The following is a 25495-nucleotide window of genomic DNA, read 5'->3' as shown; positions in this document are numbered from 1 at the left end:
ATAGGGGCCTTCAGTATAGGTAGCAGGGTATATGTGCCTTCAGTATAGGTAGCAGGGTATATGTGCCTTCAGTATAGGTAGGTAGCTAGGTATAGGGGGCCTTCAGTATAGGTAGTAAGGTACATGTGCCTTCAGTGTAGGTAGGTAGGTAGGTAGGTAAAGGGACCTTCAGTATAGGTAGCAGGGTATAGGGCCTTAAGTATACGTAGGTATGTAGGTAGGTAGGTATAGGGGCCTTTAGGTAGGTAGGTAGGTAGGTAAAGGGACCTTCAGTATAGGTAGCAGGGTATAGGGCCTTAAGTATAGGTAAGTATGTAGGTAGGCAGGTATAGGTGCCTTTAGGTAGGTAGGTACGTATAGGGGGCCTGTAGGTAGGTAGGTAGGTAGGTATAGTGGCCTGTAGGTAGGTATAGGGGCCTTTAGGTAGGTAGGTAGGTACGTATAGGGGCCTTTAGGTAGGTATAGGGGGCCTTTAGGTAGGTGGGTATAGCGGCCTGTAGGTAGGTAGGTAGGTAGGTAGGTATAGCAGCCTGTAGGTAGGTAAGGATAGTGGCCGGTAGGGAACGGTAGGTATAGTGGCCTGTAGGTAGGTAGGTAGGTATAGCAGCCTGTAGGTAGGTAGGTATAGCAGCCTGTAGGTAGGTAAGGATAGTGGCCGGTAGGTAGGTAGGTAGGTATAGTGGCCTGTAGGTAGGTATAGTTGCCTGTAGGTAGGTATAGTGTCCGGTAGGTAGGTAGGTATAGGTGCCTTTAGGTAGGTAGGTATGTATAGGGGGCCCTGTAGGTAGGTAGGTAGGTATAGTGGCCTGTAGGTAGGTAGGTATAGGGGCCTTTAGGTAGGTATAGGGGCCTTTAGGTAGGTATAGGGGCCTTAGGTAGGCAGGTAGGTGCGTATAGGGGGCCTTTTAGGTATAGGGGCCTGTAGGTAGGTAGCTATAGCGGCCTGTAGGTAGGTAGGGATAGTGTTTAGGTCGGTAGGTAGGTAGGTAGATAGAACCCCCCTCCCCCGCCAACCCCCCCACGGCCCCCTCCGTCCCCCGTGCCTCCTCCGCTCACCCCTGCATAATCTACTCACCTTTCCCGTGGAGCGCAGAGCGGCAGACCTCTTCGTTACTTCCCTGTTCCCTCTAGTGGCCGGACCGGCTCTTACTAATGACGTCATTGTAAGAGCCGGTCACTAGGGGGAACCAGGAAGTCGGCGAGAGGTCTGCCGCTCTGCGCTCCGCTATGGATAGGTGAGTGGATGCGGGCGGGGGGCGAGCGGAGGAGGCGCGGGCGCTCGGAGGAGGACGAGTGCGCGGCGATGCGGCGTCGGGATTCGGCGGATTCGTATAGTGGAAAATGGCGTCGGGATTCGAAATCCACGAATCTCGAATATTTCCTAATATTCGAGGGATTCGTGGATTCGCTGGATTCGTCCGTCCCACCCCTACTTAAAAGGAAATCAATATGGCAGCCTCCATATACCTCTCAACTACAGTTCTCCTTTAACCTCCTGGGCGTTACAGACAAGCTCAGCTCGTCCAGTAACGCCGCAGGGCACTGGCTCAAGCCCTGGTGGGTCGATTTGGACAATTTTTTTTTTCAAACAAGCAGCTAGCACTAGCGTGAAAATCGAAACATCGTTGATTCTGTGATCGCGATTTCGATCCCAAAACGATAAATTGTCCAGGCCTGATCACATCCCAAAAATATTGCTGAATTCTGCATCAGATAAGCTTTGCAGCTAGGTTATGAAAACTCTCTCTCAAATCATCTTCAGTCCTTGCTTCAGCAGACCTGGACATTAAACAGGAGTTGTCAGCCTCACTATCTCAGAAAAAAACACACATATACAAGTAAGATAAATACTTGCTCTACTTACATAAAATTGCACTGTCCACATTTTGATTTAGTGATTTTTCTATAGTAAAAAAAAAAAAAAATACTTCTTAGGATTCTCCATTTAATTGTGTATCTTGAAGCAATCCTGATGTCACTTCCTCCCTCACTCTCCTCTGCCTTATTGTGTATGCATTGCCCACCCTCCTCCCAGTCTTCAGGTACTCCCACCCAGCTCTGCAATAGAAAGTGCATTGTCTAAGCATGTGAGATATTGGCCAATCAGAAAGGAACAGAGGTGTGGGAGGGAAAGAGGCTTCAGCCAATCAGGCTGCATTAGTTAAGTCTGAGGGGAAATAAAGAAGGGGGGGGGGGGGGGGAGGAAAAAAAAACAAAACAGCATGCCCTGCAACTTCCTTTGTGCGTCAGTGTACCAAATATGAGCCAGGTAAACTGGGGAATGATCATTACATCAACAAGAAAAGTAATAGTGATTTTTAATTTGGATTGCCTGGAATACACGTTCCGTTTTTCACGTTCAATTCTCCGTGCGATCTATTAGCCATTCAATTCTCTGCTTAATTCTCTTATCTTCTGCTCGTTTTTCTTATCTTTTTTTCCATTCACTTCTATAAAAAATCGATCAGAACAGAATCAAGCTGAGAATCTGACATGTCGGAATTTTATCATCGGATCGATGGGCATCTATCGGATCGATTCTCCGCAAAAACCGTCACGGGTATTCCCAGCATAAAAGGAAAATCTAACAAGACTGTATGGTGTGTGCTAGGCATTACTGAGTTTTTCACAGCCACTGAATTTGTATTTTTTAAGTATCTGTATGTTAATGTAGTATTTGATTAGCAGTGCTTATCTCATCAGGTATGGCTTGGGATCCTGGAAGGTTTGGCTGTGTTATTAGGCACACCTTTCTAACTACTCATTTTACATAAAGCCCTGGAAGCAGTTTTCATTACTGAAAGGAAATTGGACAAGTAATGATGTGCAATTTGATTTTTGAAGTGCTCACATTTTGCATATCACAAGGACAAGTTTGAATACCGTAGATCGGTACTCTGTTCCCACTACTGTGATGCAATTCTTGTGGGATCATAGACACAACCTGCTGCATTTTTGTTTTGGTGCAATTGCGCTTCTGTCTTATTCAGTACTTTGCATTTGAACCAAAATAGACACTGAAGATAAAAAAAAAAATGCATGCGTTTTGAAATTCCTTGTGGAAGCCCTCCCTTTTGGGGAGAGTTTCAGCGCAATGATTGCTGGCAGTGTGTCATATGTACCACAATGGAATCATTGTCACTGCAGCGCTTGCAATTTGCAGAAATTGCAAATGTGCTTAATGCAGCATTGCATAGCGATGCTTGTGTTCTTAAATGGGAATTGCATAGTGCAATCGCCTAATTGCCAACATTTTGAACCAGATTTTTATGATTCGACTATGAATCAGGCCTTAAAGCGTAACTGTCGGGCATAAAATCAAAAACCAATTCTTTATTTTTATCTTGTAAACAAGTAATGTTGATGCTAACCAGGCAATCCAAAAGTTAAAATCACTATTCCTTTTCTTGTTGATAAATGATCATTCCCCAGTTAACCTGACTCTTATTTGGTACACTGACGCACAAAGAAAGTTGCAGGGCATGCTGGGTTTCTTATCATATGGTAAGGCTCTAAACCATCTGCTGGCTGAGATTTTGAATCAAACACTGTTGCCATTCACGCCAGTGTGCTGCAGTGCACGTTTCTGATGCCCCGGGATGCAAGGCATCTATCAGTTAAATGCACTGCATATTAGCATACTACACAGTCATCAATTCACTAAAGACAGCTAAATAAAATCATTTAGGTCGGTAAAATAACGCATTTGGTATTTACACTTTTTTTTTTTTTTAAATTCACTACAGATTTTCTGCATGAGGCAGAAGTTTAGTAATTTACCCAACAAACATGCTTCAATTCACTAAGCCGTGCCCGGTAAGAGCTGTGGAGCAGATCAGCAATCATGCAGGAAACTGTGTGTGCGAGTTAGGATTTCTGTATCGTAGCGTATCATGTTCTCCCTTTATGTGCTGCAGCCACCAGGGAGCGCTCTTCTGTATAACAGTATACAGATTTTTACATCTAAAGGGATGCAGAAAAGCCATATAAAATGTCTCCTTCCCCTGCTCTGCCAGAATGAAGTCCCACCTTCCAGGGTGTCGGACCAAATCAGGTGAGAAACAAGGCTGTGTGGCTCTCCCTATTGGCTGTCTGTCAATGTAACTGCATGGAGTGAGTTACCGCCTGGTCAGAGCTGGAGAAAAATACCAAATACTGATTTACCGAATGCTTTAATCTTTGTGAATTGCAATTTCTTAACATTTCTTGAGATATTTACCACACAAGTCGGGAATTTACCTCAATAGTCGGTAATTGTAATTTTCTGTGGAGTAAAAGGTTTGGCGATTTGGAATTTGAGATTATTATCTGTGAAATCAGCAGTTTTCAGCATTACCAAAAGCAGCGCTGCTTAGTGAACTGAGGCCATATTGTGAAAAAAAGATACATATCACTAGAGCCTTACCACAGAGATTTTCTCTTCCAAATAACTTTTCAGCATTATAAAATTGAAAAAGTACTGTCAAAATTGGTGAAACAGTACTGTAAAAATGATTGAGTATTTTCTTGATTGTCGGAGGTTAAAAAGGCATTTAATGACTAGGGATGTGATCACTAAGTGATCCCACTTTACTTTTAGGGTACATACACGTCAAAACTTGATTGGCCAATTTTACCACTTACATATATTGTATGAGAAACAGCAGATTTTCAACACACTGAACAAATTGTGTAGGTAAGCTCTCATACTGCATGCAAGTGGTAAAACTGCCTAATCAAAGGGTGTACACACCATTACTTGCCCACTATAAGCCACACTTGCTCATGCACCACCTCATCATCTGTCCTCCCCTATCCATGTGCACAGAGCTCTTTCCCTGTAAAGTCATCTTAAAGGAAACCAGAGACAATTACATACAAAAGTTTTATACATACCTGGGACTTCCTCCAGCCCCATCCGCACTGATCGCTCCCTTGCCACCATCCTCAGCCTTCTGCAGCTTCGGTACTGGGTCCTGTAATTTCAGCCAGTCGCGAGCAGTCTGACGTAAGAGAAGTGCACCCTATACATATCTCCCGTGACTGCTGGATAGATACGTAAAGAGCGCACTTCTCTTGCGTCAGACTGGCTATGACTGGAGGAAGTTACGGCACCCAGTACCGAGGCTGTAGAAGGCTGAGGACAGTGTCATGGAAGCAATATGTGCAGAGAGGGCTGGAGGAAGCCCCAGGTATGTATACATCTTTTATGTGTAATAGGCTCAGGTACACTTTAATGATCAAGTAACAATCATAAAAAGCAACATAAATCAGTGCAGGTCACGCAAGGTAGATATTTTGCCCGTCGTAGAGCTACAGATCTGGTAACCATATTCTCTCCCTTTAAATGGAAGGCTCAGAGAAAGCAGATTATAATGTAATAGGCTTTTGAAGAATACTTTTTCCAGCAACTGTAATGGTAACAAGAAAACCACACTCACGGACTACTGTTTCTCCAAGAATTTCCATGTAATGTGCTGCATGCTCATCATACTTTCATTGCTACAGCTTGTGTCATGTCACTGAAATCTTCTGCTTGGCTACTCATAAAAAAAAAAAAAAAAAAAAAAAAAAAAGTCTACAGTAAACCCTTGCAGTTCAGTATACTGTACTGAATTTCACAATGTAGTATGCAGGTGTCCCTCCAAGCCATCCAGATTATTAAAAGTTTGTTTCCCCATTAATCAGAAAATAACCCTAGACAAAAAAAAAAAAAAGTAAAAGATTTCATGTCTCTTAAGTTTCAGACAGTAGCTACTGTGCAGTCAAGATCCAAACAAGGGAATGCTCTTAAGTTTTTCCTACATCGACTCATCGGGTATGATAGTCCAAACAGTTACCTAGTCTGGTTGCAATATAAAAAGAGATTGATGCGCACATTGATTTTTACTTGCAGATTGGGTCGCCCAGATCAAATCTAATGGTTATCTATGACGCAACAAGTCCCATCTTTTGTAATTTGGATTGATTTGCAACAAAAATGTATCAAAATTGCAATCAAACCACATGGTACATTTCAATCAATCAGACGTGGCGAGGAAGCGGCTGGTACATCAACAGCCCATAGAGGTGTGCTGTTTATAACTGTACAATGCTGCAGTTGGAAAGATTTTCAATAGATTTCATAGTGAAATTATTGAAAATCTGTGTGCAGAGTATGGGGCAATTCAATCCATCTCTGATTAGACTCAGATCAGAGAGAGATGGATCTGTTTGCCACACTGGCAATATAAACATGTATGGCCACTTTAAGATCTATAGGTTGATTCACAGAAATCATCCTAAAGTTGTAACTTTTAAATTATGTTACACAAACATACTGTGTCAGCCTATGAAACCACAGAGTTACATTGGTATACATTAGTGTTACTCTATACATTTTTATAGAGACATTCTGAAGTCTAGACAGTCTTTGTTTTTGTCTGTACAGCAGTACATTTCTCCTATATCCCTTCCTTTCCAAGATGGGGGGCAGGGTAATAACAAATGCAGAGATTGCATATTCTCTCTAGTCATTCAGGCTCCAGCCTTCAAGTGTAGCTGCAAACTCTGGAACGCAGAATGTGTAACTTGATCTGTCTCCCCCCCCCCCCCCCCCCCCTCCTCCTCCTCTTCCCTCAGCCACATTTAGCAAGTAATTTGAGCTGTAACAGAATGGCACAACAGAGTGCTCAGCCTAAACAAGAAGTCACCTTTCTAGAAAGGGGAAAAATGTATATATATTTTATGAATATTAAAGTGGTTACTAAACTGTTAACATCTTGAAACTCAAAGCATTCTTCAGCCTGGCAGAGAGAAGGAATGTTTTACATGAGCTCAGCGTCCTTCAGACATTCATTGTTCTGAAAAGTTTCAGCTACAGATCGCTCGAATGAAATCTGAAACATTTCCAAAGCTTAAATCAACACATCACTTAATTCTTGTTGCTAGCATTTTTAATTCTTAAAGAGAACCCAAGGTGGTGTGTGTGTGCGTGTGTGTGTGTGTGTGTGTTAGATGAGACACAGAGGCATAGTCTCTGCCTCATGACATGCCTCTGTGTCTGGTCTCCCACTATATCCCCCCCACCGGAAGTAGCGACACTATTTGTCGCTATCTTGGAGGGTAATGGGAGGAGAGGGATTCCCTGCTCAAACACCCACTAGGGGCGTTCCTGCAGGCTTTCCAGAGCAAGGGATGACTGCTACCTGATCCGCCCAGCACCCCGGATCATGCAGCCTCGGTTTGTTTGTGTTTTTTTTTTAAAGGATATGAGCCCACCCTCGGGCTCTCTTTAAGCGGACCAAAGCAGAAAAATCGCTAAACTTAAACTGGCCATATACTATTCAATTATCACCCATTTTTGTTTTTGATTGTCATTCTTCAAACGATTAAATCCATTTCAATTTATGCTCATTTAGACATTTTGTCTGCGTTCCTGTCCGTGTACGAGCGTCCTTCTCCTCTGAACACGAACGTCTCCATGCTACTGCACAGGCGTGGTCTATATTTGCACCTACACAACGTGGCCACATGCCTCTGCAAAGAAGAATAAGAGGAGGATCTCGCCAACCTCCCAGAATGCTCGGATAACCTGCTGGCCAAGGCTCTTTCTCCAGTCACCCCAGTGTGCAATACAGCCGGCAAGTAGTGGAACAGACCGTGCCGGCCAATAGAGAATGGGAGTATCCCGGGAAAACAGAGAGGGATCCCACAGCCTAAAGATGGCTGAAGAAAACCCCCGGTAAGTATGAAGTCATATTTGTTTTGTATCAGGTTTCCATCAACTGGGCATGTGCAAGTTCCAAACCGCGCATTCACAGTGAAAGAAAGCACTTATACCTTCTTTTACTGGGTATGCACAGTTCAAAACTTGAGTATGACCAGTTGAAAAGTGGCACACTTACTGGATACAACTGATGGGCCGGAGTTTCTGTACTACGTTATCTGACCGATCATAGGCTTAAATCCAAATGTAATTTGTGGCTTTAGGGGTTCTTAAAGAGAAACTGTGACCAAGGATTGCACTTCATCCCAATCAGTAGCCGATACCCCCTTTCCCATGAGAAATCTTTTCCTTTTCTCAAACGGATCATCAGGGGGCTCTGCATAGCTGATATAGTGGTGAAACCCCTTCCACAGTGTGATGTCAGGACCATGGTACTGACATCACACTGTGGAAGCCTTGTTGCATTGTGTTAAGTAACAGCTGTTTCCAACTGCCAAAAAAAGGCAAGAAGCAGTTACTTCTACTGACATCACCTCACCTTAGTGAATGACAGTTGCTCTGTCCAACTGCCAAAAAACTGCGTAGTGAGCAAGGAAGCTGGCCAGCATTGTTTAAATCCTTTTTAGGCAATATCTTTATGAAGAATAAAAGCCTCTAAGAAGAGATGGGCTAGCCCAAAACCTGTCACTTCTGTCAGACTTCTACTACCTACTGTAAGTGACAGGAACATAGGAGAAAAGTAATTTATGGCTCATTTTACTCTGGAAAAAACGTACTTCTGATTTGTTTAGGTTTGCACAGATTTAAAATTGTAAATTTTTTCGCCATAGTGCCCCTTTAAATCTTTCACTGTCAATGGCTGCAGCAGAGAGACCCAAGCGTTTTTTGGTCTATGCCTTTATCTTGGTTTTCCACACCTACAGAAACGGAGGACACTTAGGGCTTATTCACACTTTCTCCCCCCCCCCCCCCCCCCCCCGAAATTCCTGAAATTCCAAAGCGCTGCTGCACAAGTAATCCTATGGGATTACTCTCACTGCAGTGATTGTGGTGCGTCTGCGATTATCGGCTATCGCACATGTGCCACATGCAGCATTTTCCCGGTGATTGCATAGCGATTCTCACTCACTAGAATAAGAATCACAAAACGTTAAACGCCGAAAAATGGACAAAAAAAGTAATGCAAAATTGCAATCGCTGGGCGACTGCAATTTTCATTAACGAGTGTGCCGTAGTGGCTGGAGAGGCCATCTGTGAAAGAGGTAAGCCCCTTAACTGGCCGTGCTGACCTGTGGGTCTGGATAAGCCAATGGAGCATTGGAGGGAGGCCCTGATGGACATGGAAGGAAGTAGCCGACCCTGTCCTCACTGGCACGTCGAGACCATGGGAAATGCTTACCTATATTTACACCACTGTCATTCACATCTATTGCATTTCTGAGCCCTAAAACACAACTTACAGCAGGCTACATATTTGCAGAAAGCACTGGCATTTTTCGTAAACAGGGTCTTGAATGTAGATCTGGACATGCAGATTTTAGTACACGTAGCCATAAAACGTATCAGACATACAAAACATTGCATATGTCCCTGTAAAATATTGAGAATGAGGCCATTATTGGCACTTGAGACCAGTTCAAAGTTGTATTTTTGATTTTAATATGGAACTACTGACATTTGTAAAACTTATTTTTTTTACTACAAATAGCCTCTCATTATGTAGGAGTGCAATGTATGTTTAGTCTAGGGCTTTTCCAAGGTGCAAGGCAATAGGGTTAACCACTTTACCAACCTGCTGCCAAGAGTAAACCAGTAGTATACCAGACACCAATGACCAAAACTTTCTTGCATAGAGAGGATTAAGGGTAAAGCAGAACTGATTATTGTATCCTATGCAATCAGCTTTACCAATATGCCAAAATCATAATCAAATATTGCCACCTATGCACTCCAAGTAACGTAATAGCACAGTCAACATTTAACAGAAAAAAAATTTCTAAGCATTAAAATAATGTTAGCTGCTGCATCTGTAGGTTAAGGCTACTTGCACACCAAGACGTTGCGTTAGGTGCTACGTTAAGGTCGCATAACGTGCACCTAACACAACGTATGGTGCTGCAAGAGCCGACGGTAGAGTGAGCCGCGTTAGGCGGCTCGATTCCTATAATGTCTCCCAGAGTGGCGCTGATTGGCCAGCGGGTCCACGTGATGCGGAGCGAGACACTCCGCATCATGTGGTCCCGCCGGCCAATCAGCGCCCGCCAGTGCAGTGAATATTAAGTAGCCATGTGCGCGGCTACTGTAGCTTGCTCTCCCCGCCTCCTCTCCGCCCCCCACTGCGCATGTGCAAACCGTCTAACGCGGCTATAGCCGCTCCAACGCCGTAGCGTGCTGCACTTTGCGGAGAATGTGCAGCGTTACATGTAACGCAACGTGGGCTGTGTGAACAGCCCACTTGTGTTACATTGCTGTGCGTTGGGGGAGCGTTACAGGCGCACTAACGTGCGCCTGTAACGTCTTGGTGTGTAAGCAGCCTAAAGGCATTAACAAGTTATAAAAAATAAAGGTATATTGTTAACCACACCAAAAAGGAAAGTAGGGGGTGCAGTAAAATGCTCAATAGTGAGGATATTATATGGCATCATGCAGGGTCAGTGAGATTTCAGGAATGTAAGCAGATAATCTTACACACGGTGCCCAGCTTTCACCCAGCAGACCATGACTAAACTAATAAAGGTACCTGGAATGTCACAGCGCCTTGGAATTCTTTCCACTATGCCTTTTGGCAGACACTTAACTTCATTCATTGCTTCATTAGAAAGCTGCTCTGCCTCTGACACAGGAGACCAGGGTTTGAATCTTGGCTGTTCCTGTTCAGTAAGCCAGCATCTATTTAGTAAGGAGACCTTGGGCACGACTCCCTAACACTGCTACTGCCTACTGAGCACACCCTAGTGGTTGCAGCTCTGGCATTTTTAGTTCCCCAAGAGAAAAGCACAATATTAATGTTCTGTGCCTTGTCTGTATCATTTAAGGCTGCCTCCAGACACACACCTAGAGGCAGCCTTGAATACATTATGAATTAAGAGTTTACACAACTTTTAGGAGCAAGCCAAACTATAAGTGAGGCTCTCTAGCACTCACTTCCTGTGGCGAAATACAAATTACAAGGAAGCGTATTGAAAAAACTACACTTCCGCGCATGTGCACCGTGAAACATTTTAAATTATCTGCAGTGCCATTGACTTACATGACTTTCACTCAGCGCATTTCGCCGCGGATGTTGACCTATAATGCACTGATGCGTTCACATTAGAAGCGATACTTACAGAACATCACACCGCATTAAGTATGAAATGTCCCATAGACTTTCATTGCGGTAAAATAACAGCTGTTTACAGCCATTTCCATCTGCCAAAAAAGCAAGCAGCATCTCCTTCCAGTGACCTCACCTGCCAGCAGTAAAAATGTCACCATCAGATAAATATCAGAATGTAAATAAGAGAAAGGAAAGATTTTACAATGGGCAAACACTGACTAAACCATTTAGACATAATTATTGTAAAAATGAAACATTTTTATTCCATTATTTTCACTGAAGTTCCTCTTTAAGGTTGTATGGTTTTAACCAGAACAAGGTTTGGATTAGATATGGCTTTATAGTATAGCTTGTGGCATTACAAAGAAATAGAAGATCAATGAAGTGGTAACAATTCTGAGTTGGTGAAAACGTGTTGCAATTTGAATGCAGATTAATACTGGACCAGTCATAAAGCTGCTCCATCCAGGCAGTTATAGTGCACGTGAGGACATCTGAACAAACATTACATAAAAAAAAAAAAAGATAATTTGTTTAAGTACCCACGCATGGCTCCTACACATACTTTGGATGAGCATTCCCAGTGTGCTTCTCTGCAGCCTGTACAGCGTGGCAAACAACAAAGAATCCTTGTGCACCATATTGCTCACTAATTGCAGTTCTTGTGGAACCATTCATAAGCAAGGACTTATCTAATGTGTGTGCTTCATTTTACTCCCAGGTAAATGACATTGCAGAGAGATGTTCTATACCTCTTGCTGAGCTAACAGATAAGGAAGATCTCCTGGGCAGAATCTATTGCTCATCAGGCTGACTTATCTTTCAAAACGTCAGTCAAGAAATTGCTCTCTAAAAATGTTTCAGACTTCAGGCACATACACATTTGCAACAACAGTTGTTTGATATATTCCTGATAACTGCGTGATCTTTTTCCACACAAGTACGCCGTTTATCTGTTCTGTTACATGGGCAGGGAGACAAGTGGACAGGGTCTGCACACCATTCACAGGTTTTGGTAGTTAGAACTTTTGAAGGACAAAATAAAATGTTACTGTATTTACCCATTTTTTCCTTTCTTTGCATGGATGACTCGGACAATCAACTTATGCCTGGTACACACCATGCAATTTCCCGTCAGACGGGTCAATTAGATAATTTCCGACAGGTGCCATCTAATTTCCAATCATTTTTCTCATCAATTTTCTGATCACTTCTATTCAAAATCAAACAGAAAAATGATTGGAAATCAAATTGGACCTGCGGGAAATAATCTATTTGACCTGTCTAACAAGAAATTGCATGGTGTGTATTACTCACAAAATCCCTACTCTGTTTAGGTGCCCATGTTCTGTGTATGAGGCATCCATCAAAAAAAAAAAAAAAAAAAGTCCGGAAATGTGGTCGTCTGTGAGGCCGCTAATAGATTATAATTATACTGATATTTTACCACCCCCACTGTAACTCAATTCTCACACTAACTCTCCCCTATACACACCTAAAGCTAACCTCTCCTTTCCTACAATTAACACTAACCAACCTATACCTAGCACTAAACCCCAGCCCTTATGTACAGCTAAGTCAGTTAGTGGCTATGTGGGGTTCAGCTACATATTACCTGCACCCCTAGCCCCAGATCACCTCCAACCCGCTATTGGCACCGCTTAACACAGGTTTTCCAGTTCCTTGCTGCTGTCTGCACTGTTAAGCCGCATCTACACGAGTAGATGCGGCCACGATGCTCCTTATCAATCGAGCCGCTGATGCGGCGGGGACGAGCGGGGAATCGAATGCTGGGGACACGCAAGAGGCCGCCGATCGCCCCAACATCTCCCCGTGTAGACGGGGATTTAAACAGGGCTGTGGAGTCTGTTCATAAATCATCCAATGCTCCGTTTATGAAACCACCGACTGACAACATCCAAACTGGAGAAGTTTTTCATCAGATCAGATTTTTGATCAATAACACACTTAAAAACATCATATCAATGAATTCTGACAGTAGCAGGATATGACAAGCACTTTTATAGAAGGCAAGCAGGAAAAAAATCCCACAGAAGTACAGCTAGTAGGTGTAGGTAAAAAAAATGGGCAAACAGACAGGATATAAACCCATTTCCTGTAACAATGGTACTATGCAAATGTCAATTTATCTAGTTTCATAACAATTCTTTCAATGTTCAAGAAGAAAATTTAAAATATAAAAAATTAAATCTTATAAAAGAGTTACAGTGAGCTACTGGGACAAAGAAGTTGGTTGGAAATAATAAATCAAAGTAAAACTGACAACCACACCTACAATCACCGCATGTTTGTCTTGAATGTTCGCTTGTGATAACTCAGTACAGCGTCTATCAGCTGTGACTGCCCCACACACAAGACTTCCTGCGTCTCGAGATACACTATCATCTGTGTGAATGAGTCCCATATCTAAAGAGGAAAGACCGGGCTTCCTTCTCCCAAGATCAAATCCAACTGTACCGCACCCTTTGCAGAAACTGGGCAGACGTAACAGATTCCCTTCTACAGTTACCAATAAAACAGATGTAATTTTTTTGCGCAACATTCTCAAATGCGTTGCACATATGATGCACATAACACTAGTTTGTCTTGTGTATAATATTTGTACTCTGAGCTTTTTACAAATTGAAGTTTGTACTTAGATCTGCATGCTGCAGTTTCACTGCTTATTATGATAGTTCTACGTTTTAGATTGCTGCAGCTGAGTGATAGTTTCAGATCCTGCGAAAGTCAACTCTGGAGCTGTTTGAAACCCTGGGGAATGATGGACCTCCCCAACTAGCATGGATTCTTCCAGCACGCTGTTATTCTGGTTTTGGAGGTCACCTTTTCTGCAGACATCTGAGCCTGAAGAAATTAAATGCACATGCATGTGTGGATCTCGACAATATAGGAAGCACACTTCTATTTTTGGGACACGTGTAGATGGTCCGGGGGGGGGGGGGGGGGGGGGGGGTTATTGTTGATCAGTTGTGTGTCTACATTGCCATATATATATTTTTTTCAATAAATCATCATCATCAGTGTTACCACTGTAGGTGGTTTTAGCATGGATTCTTATTAACGCATCACTTCCCAACCTCAATGATCTCCAACATGCACTACAGCCGTGAACTTTGTTTACATTAATGCTAATGTTACGCAAAACAAAAAACACAACAACACAGATACCTATGGAGGGGGAAGGATTCGGGTCCTATAGAGCCTTTCCATCCCTCTCATAGTTCCCGTATTCCAGCAATGTCACCCCGGTTCGATTCCCCTGCCACGGGAGGCTTTGGAAGTTCTGTACTGCGCATTCATGAGTGCACGAGAGAGCGCTCTTGTATGCGTTGTACAAAGCTACCTATCTTCGGGAGTGCTTGGGGCTCCTGAAGACTTCTGCACCCTAATGAAGTGGCAAAGAGCAGTATTTTACCGATCAGACGGATACAGTTTACGGGGCGAAAATGCTGGAATGCAGAGACCAGGAGAGAAGCGGGAAGGCTTTATAGGACCAAGAGAAGCGGGAAGGCTTTAGAGGACCCCAAAGCCTCCCCTCTCAATAGGAGAGTATCTGGGGTTTTTTTTTTTTTCTTTATTTTAGTTAACATTCACTTTAAAGTGACTCTGTAACAAAAATTACAACGTTTTTTCTACCATCCTACAAGTTCCTAAACCTATTCTAATCTGTTCTGGCTCACTGCAGCACTTTGTACTATCACGGTCTCTGTAATAAATCAATGTATCTTTCCCCTGTCAGACTTGTCAGGCTGTGTCTGGAAGGCTGCCAACTCTTCCGTGCTGGTCTGTTCCTCTATGCACACTCCAGTGTGTGTTTTATTTACATAAGCCAGCAGCTTCTCTGCTATCTTATCAGTGATAGAAGAGAGCTGGATAAAAATCCTCCTCTGTTATGCTGGGAATACACGGTTCGTTTTTGCCTTCGTTTAAACCTTCGTTTCGATTGTGCCTTTTGTCCTTTTCGATCCCGAAATAATCGGTCATACGGTTAATATCACCACCCACGGTTTCGTTTTTTTTTTTCGATTCTGATGGTTTCGTTTTTCCAATGATCGAAGGCTGCAAAGAAACGAAACGAAAATCCCTTTTTACAGGGACGGACTAGCATAAACGAATATATAATCGATCTGAACAGCCATCAAGCCTACCAATGGCTCGATTAGATGGATAAAGAGAGATAATATCAAACATGTTCGATCACTAGTCGTTCGTTTTTGGGGTCTATTAATCAAAACTATAATGAGATTATGACTATTTTCACATACGTTTTCAACACTCGTTTAAACGAAGGCAAAAACGAACCGTGTATTCCCAGCATTAGGCTGTGAAAGTAGCTGGCTGACACATACTGAGGAATTACAAACACAGGCACAGGCAGAGCTGTCTGCAGGAAGCCTGTAATGTTCAGTGCATGAGAGAAGAAGGGGACAGAAGGTAAACACACAAATGATCTTTTGAGATTCAAAAGGAAAGCTGTATACAGCCTGCTTGTTTATGGATGTATTTTCTATGTGTGGACATATTGTACATCAATCTACTTCCTGTTTTGGTGGCCATTTTGTTTGTTTATAAACAAACTTTTTAAAACTGTTTTTGACTACTTTTAATGCGGCGGGGAGCGGCGAAATTGTGACAGAGGGTAATAGGAGAGGTCCCCTAACACACTGGTATGTTTACTTTAGTGCGATTTTAACAATACAGATTCTCTTTAAAGCAAAGCTGAACTGAAAAGTAAAAAAAAAAAATACACGTAGTTACCTCACATGTAGTCTACTCATCTGAATCTCTTTCTCCTCTCCTGTGTCCTGTTTGTCCACTGTGAGCAATGGTATTCTCACTTTTCTATTTTAAACATAGCGATGACCCCTAACAGCTTCCAGGTCAGCACATTGTTAAACTGTAACATCGCCCACTTGAGCCATAGGGAAATATGAAAATTACCTTGCACATCAGTTGTCCTTTCAGTTATAACTGACAGCAACTGCTATATCTCAGTTCTGACAAATTGGAAGTAATCAGAAGAAATTACTGAGCGGAAGGTAAGTATGTAATATTAATTTGCAGGTACATTATGGGTTTTAGGGGGGGGGGGGGAATGCACTAGTCTGATATGACCCAGCAATCTTTTGGCGACACATTAAGTTGGCTGTGCACATGCTACATTCTTGACTTGTGTGTAAGGTTTATGTAGATCTTTCTCTGCCCAGGTCTTACATTCATATAAGCCAGCTGACATGACATAATTGGGTTTTCCCTGTAGGGGAAAAAGAAAAAAAAGGTCTAACAAAGATATAACTTACAAATTATCTTGTTTTGTTGCGAGTTAAATGTATGTTCTACCTTGTATGTTAACCCATTTATCTATTGTGCAGCGCTGCGTAATATGTTGGCCCTTTAAAAATAATAAAAAAACAAAAAAAATATGTTATACCAATCAAGCAATTAATCCAACGACACAGAGGTAGAGCTTCTTTAAAAAGCTTATGCCAAGAAGCTGAGCTCAGACTTCTGAGGCAGAAGCGTTTCATGAAAATGGAAACAGATTCCTCTAAAACAGCATTCTGAGGGTGTGAAACAAACAAGCTTTCACATTTTAGAGCCATTTGCATTTGGCAACTACGTTTTAATAGGTAAATCACCAGCATGCAAAAATGTGTTTAAAAATTGATCACATAATTTTAAGCTAAAGATGGAAAAAAAAACTCAATTTCTAATATTTCTGGCTTATTCCAGGTAAGTGTCTATTAGAATATTTTTACAAAACTACATGTTATTTTTCAGTTATTGATACAGGAAGAAACCGGCTGACATGAAATTATCAGTCAAAACGCACAAGTCAATGCAAAAACAAGGTGCAAAAGGATAACAGACTTTCAAGTTGTGTAATGCTGGGAATACACGGTGCGTTTCCGCGGCTCGATTCTGCCGCCCAATCGATTCCCTGCTCGACCCTATGGGCGATCCTCTTATCTTCTTCCATTGTCCCCCATGCGGTCTCAAGCGCGGAATTGATTGGGCGGGTGATCGGACACATCGGAAATTATCAATCATGCCATCTAAATGTGCCGTGTATTCCCAGCATTAAACATGCAAAAATATCAGTGTTGAAGATGCACCAAGAAAATAAATAAGCCTCTACAGTCCCTTTGCAGAAAATTATCCAGTGCACAAGTTGTATTTGTACTTTTTGTGTTCTATATAAACATAACAAAGCAAACGTTTAAACGAAGAATCCATTTTTATGTCAATTTTGAATTTTAATTCCACAAACATTTCAAAAAGTGAGGACAGGAGCATAATGACTAGAGTTTCACTACCTCTTTAAAGTCAATGGGAATTGGTAAAAAACTCCTCTCTCAATCCCCATTTCAGCGCTGGCTCCCCGGTAGCACTTTGCATCTAATTTGGTCAAACACTGTTCTCTCTGACACCAAAGGAGGCTTCGGAAGTCTTCAGGAGCCTGAGTGCTCCCAAAGATGGGCCGCTCCACACTGCGCAAGCGCGCTCTCTCGCTCACTCACTCTTACACAGTATAAAGCTGCCTGTCTTCGGGAGGACTTGGCTTCTGAAGACCCCCCCATAGCGCAGAACTCAAACAGGAGAACCAGCGCTTAACGGAGGGGACAGAGAGAGGAACAGGAAAGCTCTATAGGACCCAGAGCGTTCCAGCTCCTTAAGTATCTGGCTGATTTTTTTTTTTGATTTTTTTTTATTACTACACTCTGTAAACATCTGGGCGCTGATGATGCCAAGTACCATTGCGCCGAAGGTGACATTTGCCATTCTTGCCCAACATATGATTTTACCAGACAAACAGTTTAGGATATTTATTTCATAATGTAACAAATGTTTTCAATAGGGTGACGGATGAGGTAGACCCCAAGTACGTGGTTCATGAATCACGTGACTACAGTTTGCACATTTCATTGCACTCCAGCCAGAGACGTGTATGGCATAATTTAATTTATTTAAGTATTGATATAGCACACACATATTACGCAGCGCTGTACAGAGTATATTGTCTTGTCAATAACGGTCCCTTAGAGGAGCTCACAATCTAGTGCCTACCATAGTCATATGTCTATGTATGTATTGTGTAGCTCATGTATCGTAGCCTGGGGCCAATTTAGGGGAAAGCCAATAAACTTATCTGTATGTTTTTGGGATGTGGGAGGAAACCAGAGTGCCTCGAGGAAACCCACACAGACACAGGGAGAGAACATACAAACTCTTTGCAGATGTTGACCTGGCTGGGATTCAAACCAGGGACACAGCGCTGCAAGACGAGAGTGCTAACCACTACGCCACCGTGCTGTCCACCTATAGATTTTATGCCATGCAGTTTAAGTGGCTGTGGCAAATCTCTGGCTTAGGTTCCTTTTTGGATGGCCACTGGAAGAAAGTTCAGAGAATATCTTCTATTTCTTAATTCATTATTGATCTACATTAAAGAGGAAGCATGCTAATGGTGAAACAGGACCTTAGACCTGAAGCTGAACTGGGCAAAGTCACAAACTTAGCAAGCACAAAGTGCCAATGCTGACCCCTCACCACCACAAAAAAGAAAAAAAAAAAAAAAAAAACTCGCCTACAATGATCACGAGTGTGTCAGAACCAGACTATGAAACAATGAAAAAAGGTGGATTGAGAAAAGTGATCACTTTTTTTTACCTCTAAATCCTCCAGTTTTCAGTCTGATCAAACATCTTTGGGAAATGCTAGAAAACGAGTTTAATCCATGGAAGCCCCACCTAGCAACTTTCAATACTTGGGCTAGGTTCACACTGGGGCATTGCGTTCCCTCTAAAAGCAGGATCACTACAAAGTGAGAAAGTTGCATTGCAGGGTGAAACATACAGTAAAGCATACAGTACACAGAAAGTATGCTTTACTGTAACTGTTAACGTACACAGTACAGCGCTAATGGATTCTGTTGCACCCCACTGCTAACACATCAATGTAAACCGTGTACTGTCCAGCGCAATGTACCTTCCCCAGCGTGAACATAGCTTTAAAGACCTGCAGCTAACATATTGATGCCAAACACTACAGTGAACATTTTAGAAGACTTGTAGTCAATGGCCCTTACTCGATTCACTTTTCTCCTAGGTGAGGTTTTCATCATTCATTAATAAAATGCCCTTTAAAGAGAGAGTCTGAAGCCATAATAAAAATGGCTTTTTTCCTTATATATAGCAGTGGCATGTGTGGCCCTGCTAAAACGCCGCTATCCCGCGGCTGAACGAGGGTCCTTTCCCCTCCAAATCCCCCCCTGCAAAATCACGACCAACTTGGTCGTAGATTTTGCTACCCCTGTCCGCTTCCGTGTGAGCCAAGGCTAAGAGCTGCAGCCCTGCCTCACACGCATCTATCAGCGGCTGATCTCCGCCTCTCCCCCACCCCTCTCAGTGAAGGAAGACTGAGAGGGGCAGGGGAGAGGCGGAGATCCGCCACTGATAGACGCGTGTGAGGCAGGGCTGCAGCTCATAGCCCCGCCTCACACGGAAGCGCTCCCCGGGCAGCACAGGGGGGATTTGGAGGGGAAAGGACCCTCGTTCAGCCACGGGATAGCGGCGTTTTAGCAGTGGCACACATGCCCCTGCTATATACAAGCAAAAAAGCCATTTTAATTATGGCTTCAGACTCTCTTTAAGCCTTAAAAGGGAAGGTCCGAGCAACATTAAAATAAAAAAAAATCCACTTACCTGGGGCTTCCTCCAGCCCCTGGTAGCCAACCTGTGCCCTTGCCGCAGCTCCGATGGCTCCCGGTCTCCTCCAGTGGAGAAGCAGACCTCGCCAGGTCTGCTTCCGCATCTGCTTTTTCTGCGCTCCAGGATGCGTCTCACTGGTTGAGCTGACGTCATCTGGACTGTACTGCGCCTGCTCAGTGCAGATGCCGCACATGCCCAGTGAGGATCTTTCGCCGGCAGGGAATCCAGACCATCAGTGTGGAGTGGAGCTGCGACGAGAGCATGGGACGGCTGGCAGGGGCTGGAGGAAGCCCCAGGAAATTGGATTTTTTTTATTTTATTAGTGCGATGATGTGTCCTGTAACCACTTGCCGACCGCCCAATACCTGGGCGGCGGCAAGGTGGCTCCCCCAGGACCACGTAACGCCAAGCGGCGGCGGCACCTGGGGGACTAATTAGCCAATTAGCAGCGCCGGCGGGTTGTATGCGGACGATCGACCGCATATAAAGTGTATAATACACTTTGTTAAGCTAACAAAGTATTATACTGGCTGCCTCCTCCCCTGGTGGTCCCAGTGACCGAGGGACCACCAGGGGAGGAGGCAGCTGTGTATGTAAAAACACACACACACCGATCCTGTCCCCCTGATCGCCCACAGCACCCCCCCCCCCTCGATTATCCCATTAGACCACTGTGGTGATATATTGGGGTGCTGATGATGTTAGGAATACAGGAACATATTCTTTCATTTTTCTGCCTGTGTTCCGTGTAGGTCTGCTAGAAGGGAGCGGTTGCCTTGAGTTGCTTGGGGCAAGGAAATGGGTGATTGTCTTGTCAATATGAAGTACTTTGAGTTTCTGTATGCAGTTCCTCTGAGAGTGGTTCCCTGCTAATGGGATTATCTGCCTGGCTTTTTGAACTCAGGAGACGGCCCATTGTCTCAATACACAAAGCAAGACTACCAGAGACTGGAGACTAACACAGAAATGTTTGAAATGTACTTGACAGCCTACTGGAAATGGGTGAAGGGGTGAAGTCCTTTTGATACCATTTTCTACCTGTGGAAATTGAATTATTGGTGGAGGTGCAAACTATACCCTGTAAATTACATCTATTGGAAGGGGGTTAGAAAACTCTGCAGACTTTAAGGGATGAGACAGGAAAGCTTTGATGCTAGGAAAGAATGGAAGGAAGCCTTAAATCAAGTTTTCACCTGGAGTTGGAAAGCCTCACTTCACAATCTTTTGATGTATAGACTTTTACCTGGAAATGGAATTATGTCTGAGATTTAATTAAAAACTAGTTCCTCCCCTCTCCAAGGAAGTTGCAGCCTCCAGGCGTATCTCACAGTATAAAAAGCAGAGCCAGATTCCTAGAAAGAATCTTCTCTTGGAGGTAGCGCTTTAGCTAGGGATGATCGCGACTCCTGGTCGAAACGGCGTCCTCCCATCAAACAACATTCTAACCTAAGCTGGTAACGTTCTTTTTTCCCCCGTTTATTTTTACGCAAATATCCGTGTGTGTATTTTTGTAACTTATCTTTGTAACTTTTTTACTTTGTTTTTGTACATCTTTTGTATATATTAAGTTCTGCATTGTTCCATGTTTTTTATGGAATATTAAAGAGACTCAAAAGCTAAGATATAACTTATAATGAAATAACCTAACTTAGTAAAATATATAGATTTGTGATAAAAATAATATCTAATTCTTACCACATGCTACTGCAATCAATCAATTCATTCATAAGCCACTCCCCCCTGTCAATTTTGCCCCTGGCGATTTTTCTTTTGCCTGGCCAGCTTGCACAGCATTGTGGGATTGCTGACATCACTGGCAATCCCACTTACAGAGCCCGACCCACGAATGGCTCAATTTGCAAAATCTCGAGAGATGATGCATGGTAAACTTCTGCATCATCTCACGAGTGAGACTATGAACACAGGCTGAAGCATCTGCACAGCGGGGAGTGACAGGCTTAATTACACGGGGAAAAGGCAGAGAGAGGCTGGTGGCTGCACAGCGGGGAGAGAGATGATTTAGAGACGGCTGCAGGAGGTTATCTACAATGTCATCAGTCCTTCCTATCTGCACGGGATTTCCCAGACATAGTTACACAAAGGGGAGGGCAGAAGACTGGAGGGGAGGACAATTGCTGGAGGGGAGGCACAAAGCTGAGGGTGTACTGTCCCTGGCTTCAGCATGAGAAGCAAGATGGCGGTGCTACAGCAGATATAAATGTGAGTCTATTCTATGCACTGCAATATACCAGATGTAAACTTTTTATGTTTATCTAACTGTACACAGTGCATAGATTGCATATATGTATTGCTGTTCAAACTTTTTTTGGCTTTAGGTAGTCTTTAAATCGTTATTTAATAAGCTTGACTTCTGCTGTGCTAAACTAACACTCATAGCCTAGAAGAGATTGAAGTGTGTATAAATCCATGCCTAATTGTATGCTTGAGCAACACTACCATATGAAATTGTAATTGCATTGAGTGTGGGGCGTTTGTCTTACGTTGGCCTAAAGCGCGCAGCTGACCCAACGTACGAAAACGCCAGTGCGAGTAGCGACAGCAGAGTGGCTAACAGTATCGTTCGGAACGACTGTTAGTGGTTTTGCTTCACTACAGTGTAAGATTGCAACGGTGTGTGTGTGTGTGTGGGTGCGTGGCGTTCCCGTATTCGGCCTAAGCGCAAAGCTGACCCGAATACGAAAACGCGGATTGCGCGCTGAGGACGACAGCAGAGTGGAAGTGTCTAGCGAACCGCTAGTGGTGGCAGTGAGAAGTGTTCTGGGGGGGGGGGGTCACAGCCTTGTTTGTAGCTTAAATAAGGCTGCTCCCCGCTTGATCTGGTCAAACCCGCAGTCGGGAACCGTATACGCATGTGCCCCCTGCAGGCTTCTGGTCACCCGGCCAAACCCTCATCCGCCCCACCGCAGTGACAAAATATAAAACGTATGAACTCACCATACTCCTAATGGAATACCTTGGGGTGTCTTTCTAAAATGGGGTCACTTGTGGGGTTCCTATACTGCCCTGGGATTTTAGCAGGGCTGTGGAGTCGGTCCAAATATCCACCGACTCCGACTCCCCAGTTTAGGATTCCACCGACTCCGACTCAGACTCCTCTAATTTGCATATTACAATTTTGTTGATTAAAAGTATGTAGCATGAAATTCGTCTCTTAACTGCCAACGCTTAGGAATTTTACAAGACAACTGAAGTGAGAAGGATATGTAGACTACTATATTTATTCCCTTTAGACTAAAACTAGTCCTTGGTAAGAGTACTTGTAAAAGGTACAAACCGGAACAAAGAACATCTATCAGGCCCTAGGCAATGTAAGTGTGGGTACATGTAAGAATGATGTGCAGGTACTCTGCAGGGAAATGAGGAGATTCTGCCTCTATTACACATTCTTCATGCACAATCTGAACAAGGTTTATGGGTGACAGACAACACCTCTGTATTCAATGTGCACAACATTCTCAGTGGATTCCCTGCAGCTCTGTGGAGGGTGCATATGTAGAGTATAGTACTACTGTGTAACAAAGTAAACCTGAGACAGATGAAATTAAAGTTTTATACATACCTGGGGCTTCCTCCAGCCGCCTTCAGGATAATCAGTCCCTCGTTGTCCTCCTCCACCACCTGGATCTTCTGCTATGAGTCCAGGTACTTAAGCCAGTCTGGCGTAGTGCGCATGCACACACTCCGCCGCCAGGAGCATACTACACCTGTGCAGTACTATTGCGCAGGTGCAAAATGTTCCTGGCTGTGGGAGCGGCATGCGGCCGGACAGCGCTGACTGGCTGAATTACCAGGACTCATAGCAAAAGATCCGGGTGGTGGAGGACAGCGAGGGACTGATTAGCCTGAAGGGGGCTGGAGGAAGCCCCAGGTATGTATAAAAAAAACTTTACTTTTCATCTGTCTCAGGTACCCTTTCATTTGTAGTCACCAAACCAAATTTTAACAACATATCAAATTATTTGATTTCATCAGCAAAGGGAGTGCATACATTTGCATAAATCAGCATCAATGCAGAATTATTTCCATCTCATTGACCATCTCTATTAGTGACACAGCTACACATCAGGCTTTATTCTTACAGCATAGATGTTATTTAGTATATATAAGAGATTCCTGTGTACACATCATATATACAGTCACAATCAGATATGTATATCTGACCTTAAAAATACGGGGACTGCTTTATTGAAGCAGCACAAGTAACTAATTTTGATTGGTTTATTTCATTTTTGTGGACTAAGCACAGCTATTACTGTATATATACATTATTTTTAATGACGATTATCTGAGAAATAGAACATTTTATCATATTTTCTATTTTAATTACAGTTACAAATTCATTAGGAGTCGGAGTCGGTGCATTTTTTCCCCGACTCCAGGCACCCAAAATTGCCCGACTCCACGACTCCGACTCCACAGCCCTGGATTTTAGGGGCTCTAAACTGTGAGGAGTAGTCTAGAAACAAAATGCCTCAAAATGACCTGTGAAATCCCAAAGGTACTCATTGGACTTTGGGCCCCTTAGCGCACCTAGGCTGCAAAAAAGTGTCACAGGTGGTATCACCGTACTCAGGATAAGTAGTATAATGTGTTTTGGGGTGTATTTTTACACATACCCATGCTGGGTGGGAGAAATATCTCTGTAAATTAACAATTGTGTGTGAAAAAAAAAAAAAAAAAAAAATCTAAACAATTCTCATTTACAGAGATATTTCTCCCACCCAGCATGGGTATGTGTAAAAATACACCCCAAAACACATTATACTACTTCTCCTGAGTACAGCGATACCACATGTGACACTGTTTTGCAGCCTAGGTGCGCTAAGGTGCCCAAAGTCCTATGAGCACAGTTAGGCTTTACAGGAGTGCTTACAATTTAGCACCCCCCCCCCAAAATGCCAGGACAGTAAACACCCCACAAATGACCCCATTTTGGAAAGTAGAAACCCCAAAGTACTCAGAGAGAGGCATGGTGAGTCCATGGCAGATTTCATTTTTTTTGTCACAAGTTAGCAGAAATGGAAACTTTTTTTTTTTTTGTCATTTTCCGCTAACTTGGGACAAAAAATAAATTCTATGAACTCACCATGCCTCTTTGTGAATACTTTAGGATGTCTTCTTTCCAAAATGGGGTCATTCAGAGATGCTTCAAACTGGGGAAATTCACTTTTTGCACCATACTTTGTAAACGCTATAACTTTTACCCAAACAAAAAAAAAAAATCCAATAAGTGTCTATTTATTGATCAGACATGTAGCACAATAAATTTAGACAAAAATGTATATAGAAATGTTCCTTTATTTGAAAAATATCAGCACAGAAAGTAAAAAACATTTTTTGACAAAATTCGTGTCTTGTTTGATGAATATAATAAAAACTAAAAATCTCACCAAAAGAAAGCTGTATTGGTGACAAAAAAAAACAGGAAAAATTCATTTAACCACTTGCCAACTGCCTTAAGCCGATGGACGGCGGCAAGGGCGGGGCCCAAACGACCGCAATACGCCCATCGGCGGTGGCGGGCGTGGTTATGCAGCGATCGCGTCATTCGTGACGCGATCAGCCGCCGGCGACTGGCTCCGCCACCCCACGCTGTAACCCGCCGGCCGTTCGGAAGCGCCGGCGGGTTACTAGCACCCCGATCGCCGCACGGAAAGTGTATAATAGGCTCTGTAATGTATACAAAGCCTATTATACAGGCTGCCTCCTGCCCTAGTGGTCCCAGTGTCCGAGGGA

The 25495-nt window shown here is 43.3% G+C and overlaps 1 protein-coding gene across 9 annotated transcripts in view; it reads right to left on the bottom strand.

The window, feature by feature from the left end:
- The window catches only part of BMPR1A (bone morphogenetic protein receptor type 1A), a 348175-nt gene that overhangs the window by 293477 nt on the left and 29203 nt on the right, over positions 1-25495 (bottom strand). Inside the window, exon 1 of one of the 9 annotated variants that reach the window (XM_068258611.1) lies at positions 5858-5987. The exons of 6 other annotated variants lie outside the window; for them this stretch is intronic. The gene's annotated coding sequence lies outside the window, so the exon portion shown is untranslated. Of the gene's footprint in view, positions 1-5420; positions 5476-5819; positions 5988-25495 lie in introns of those variants that run through there. 2 more of the 9 variants (XM_068258610.1, XM_068258609.1) reach the window with 2 other exon arrangements.

The sequence above is a fragment of the Hyperolius riggenbachi genome, chromosome 10, assembly GCF_040937935.1.
Source record: "Hyperolius riggenbachi isolate aHypRig1 chromosome 10, aHypRig1.pri, whole genome shotgun sequence".
Lineage (NCBI taxonomy): Eukaryota > Metazoa > Chordata > Amphibia > Anura > Hyperoliidae > Hyperolius > Hyperolius riggenbachi.
This window is presented reverse-complemented; position numbering and strand designations above follow the sequence as displayed.